We start from the raw sequence: 3,811 nt of genomic DNA, 5'->3' as shown, positions 1-3,811 counted from the left end.
CTAAAGTAGGCCGGGCACGGTGGCTCAAGCCTGTAATCCCAGCACTTTGGGAGGCCGAGACGGGCGGATCACGAGGTCAGGAGATCGAGACCATCCTGGCTAACACAGTGAAACCCCGTCTCTACTAAAAATACAAAAACTTAGCCGAGCGAGGTGGCAGGCGCCTGTAGTCCCAGCTACTCGGGAGGCTGAGGCAGGAGAATGGCGTGAACCCAGGAGGCGGAGCTTACAGTGAGCTGAGATCCGGCCACTGCACTCCAGCCTGGGTGACAGAGCGAGACTCCGTCTCAAAAAAAAAAAAAAAAAAGACTAAAGTATCTTCTTATTCTCTCTAAATAAAATGACATTACAAAATCAATGTCACATGAAGAGGTTAACGTAAAAGTACACAACCACAATGTAGGAATGAAATAATTATAGATATGTATCATATGAATGTAAATATGACAGTAAATGTAAATTTTAATGTATGTAATTATGAACAAAGATGTAATGCTATTATGTAAATATATTGTCTTATATATAACTTAACATGTTTAATATCATGTTATATTAGGAACTGTTGCTGGCTATGTGGCCACAACAGGGCAGGGAATCTTGGGACCCTTATTCAGAGAGACCAAGATCAAATAAAGTCATTTCCTTCAACCTATCACCAGTGCAGGAATCCTCTTCCTGATGACAGCTGTCCCCTGAGCCTTGGCTCTGCACATCTGCTGGGATGGGGAATGCCCCCCTCCTCCAAATCCTGTACTATCATGGGTCAAAACTCTGGCTGTGGGAGGTTCTTTAGTCATGCTGATCACTAGCTATCAGTGGTTTCCTCTTGTGTCCTCGTCTTCCCCAGCACCCCCAGAAATCATGGGCTGCTGCTTCCCATTTTATTATAGCTCTGCAGTACTACAGTGCAGCTCTAGTATCTTGCCCTGGCCTGGGATAACCTGGCCTTCTTCAAAGTTTCTTTTTATGTTTTGACTTCCAAAGTCTTCTTCATCCATGATCTCAGAGATTAATCAGCCACCCATACATATATGACGATGACAATGATGATGATGATAATGAGAACAGCTAGCCAACACCGAGTGCTTACTGTGTACCGGGCTCTGTGCCGGGTGCTGTATGAGCACCTGTTGTTAGTCTCAGGCACACCTATTTATGTTGGTTTTGAGTAACTTGTGCACGTATACCTTTGATTTAAAATTTTGGTTTCTATTTAGAATATGATAGGAATTTTTTTGTTTTGTTTAGCCTTCTCTCCTAAGCTTAATGAAACCACATATTCAGAAAGAAAGGACACATTTAATTAAAACATTTCAAAGGCAAACAGCTTAAAAGAGTGATTACCCTAGACCTCTAACAAACAAATATGCCCCTCCTACAAAACTCTTCTTAATGTAAATTCCAGAGAGGAAAAGCCAAAAAAAATAAAATAAAATCAAGAATGTTTGTTATTTACCTGGCTAAAACCTGACAAAAATATTTTCTTAAGAGCTCTGTAGTTTAAAGTCAACTTAATTAAAAGCAGATATTCAGATTATAATTTTTAAAATAGGGCCTTTCTGCTTCTTCTATTTTGGATCTTGTTTTGGGGAATTTTTTTCAGGTGACTGAAACCCCTCTTTTAATGATATGGTAAGTCCCTCTCTCTGTTTGCGTCCTTTCTTGTTGGTATGATTTTTTGCTGAAGGAAAAAAAATGTAAATCTTAAGCGGCTTTCTGGAAGGCTTAAATTTCTTCTCTGTGCTTTGAAATGTAAATTTCCTACCTCGTCTAAAATTCAGTGAGGTACTCACTTCGGCAGCACACATACTAAAATTGGAATGAAGGCCGGGCGCGGTGGCTCACGCCTGTAATCCCAACAATTTGGGAGGCTGAGGCGGGTGGATCACCTAAGGTCAGGAGTTCGAGACCAGCCTGGCCAATATGGTGAAAACCCATCTATACTAAACATACAAAAATTAGCTGGGTATGGTGGCACATGCCTGTAATCCTGGCTACTTGGGAGGCTGAGGCAGGGGAATTGCTTGAACCCGGGAAGTGGAGGTTGCAGTGAGACAAGATCGTACCACTATACTCCAGCCTGGGTGACAGAGAGAGACTCTGTCTCAAAATAAATACATAAACAAATAAGTAAATAACTAAAATGAAATTGGAATGATACAGAGAAGATTAGTAGCATGGCACCTGTGCAAGGATGACACGTAAATTCTGAAGCGTTCCATTAAAAAAAAAAAAAATATATATATATATATATGTTATTTAATAAAATTAATTAACACCAGGTGTGGTGGCTCACACCTGTAATCCCAACACTGGGAAGCTGATGTCAGGAGTTTGAGAGCAGCCTGGCCAACATGGTGAAACCCAGTCTCTACTGAAAATGCAAAAATTAGCTGGGCGTGGTGGTGCACGCTTGTAAGCCCAGCTACTTGGGAGGCTGAGGCAGGAGAATCACTTGAATCTGGGAGGTGGGAGGCTGCAGTGAGCTGAGATTGTGCCACTGCAGTCCGCTTGGGCGACAGAGCAAGACTATCTCAAAAACAAACAAACAAAACAAAAAACGAAAAGAAAGAAGTCACAAAGGGATCAAACTTCATTTTGGCTACTCCTGCTTTGGCGATGGCCACAAAAAGGAAAAAGTTTTTCAAATTTGTTTGGTAACTATGACTTTAGAGTTTTGCCAAGCTAAATTAAACTATGAATATTTATTGAATATCTAGATCATTTCCAAATAAGATATAATGCTAAAACATTAATTACTACATATAAGTTTAAGCTCATATACTTTTGGTTTCTTATTTCAGAGAAACAAAAGATATTTAGAGGCTGGGTAAAGTGGCTCATACCTGTAATCCCAGCACTTTGGAAAGCTGAGGTGACGGGACTGCTTGAGGCCAGGAGTTCGAGACCAGCCTGAGCAACATAGTGAGCCCTTGTCTCTACAAAACAAAAGTTTAAAAGTTAGCCAGGAGTGGTGCTGCATGCTTGTAGTCCTAGCTACTCGAGAGGCTGAGGCAGGAGGATCACTCAAGCCTAGGAGTTTGAGGCTGCAGTGAACTATAATCACACCACCATATTCCAGCTTGGGCAACAGAGCAAGACCCTGTCTCCAAAAAAAAAAAAAAAAAGAGAGCTATTAAGATCCGCTAGTAAAAGTATCGTATTCCACATTGAAAAATTGTTCCATTAGAAAGCTTGTGTTTCCAAATATTGTAAAATGTGTATTCATAAATTGTAGTACATACTGACAAAATCACTTCCGACTAGGCAGTGGCTCACACCTGTAATCCTAGCACTCTGGGAGGCTGAGACGGGCAGATCACCTGAGGTCAGGAGTTCACCAGCCTGGCCAACATGGTGAAACTCTGTCTCTACTGAAAATACAAAAAATTAGCCGAGCGTGGTGGTGTGTGCCTGTAGTCCCAGCTACTTGTGAGGCTGAGGCAGAAGAATCTCTTGAACCTGGGAGGTGGAGGTTGGAGTGAGCCAAGATCGCACCACTGCACTCCAGCCTGGGTGACAGAGTGAGACTCTGTTTAAAAAAAAAAAAAAATAAAATAAAATACATTTTTTTTTTTTTTTTTTTTTTTTTGAGACGGAGTCTCGCTCTGTCGCCCAGGCTGGAGTGCAGTGGCGGGATCTCAGCTCACTGCAAGCTCCGCCTCCTGGGTTTACGCCATTCTCCTGCCTCAGCCTCCCAAGTAGCTGGGACTACAGGCGCCGGCCACCTCGCCCGGCTAGTTTTTTTTGTATTTTTTTAGTAGAGATGGGGTTTCACCGCTTTAGCCAGGATGGTCTCGATCTCCTGACC

The 3,811-nt window shown here is 42.1% G+C and overlaps 1 pseudogene; it reads left to right on the top strand.

The window, feature by feature from the left end:
- The first annotated feature begins 2,127 nt into the window (after positions 1-2,127).
- On the top strand, positions 2,128-2,228 carry LOC126929893 (uncharacterized; annotated as a pseudogene).
- Positions 2,229-3,811: the final 1,583 nt, after the last annotated feature.

This window comes from Macaca thibetana, chromosome 10, assembly GCF_024542745.1.
Source record: "Macaca thibetana thibetana isolate TM-01 chromosome 10, ASM2454274v1, whole genome shotgun sequence".
NCBI classification, from domain to species: Eukaryota; Metazoa; Chordata; class Mammalia; order Primates; family Cercopithecidae; genus Macaca; species Macaca thibetana.
This window is presented reverse-complemented; position numbering and strand designations above follow the sequence as displayed.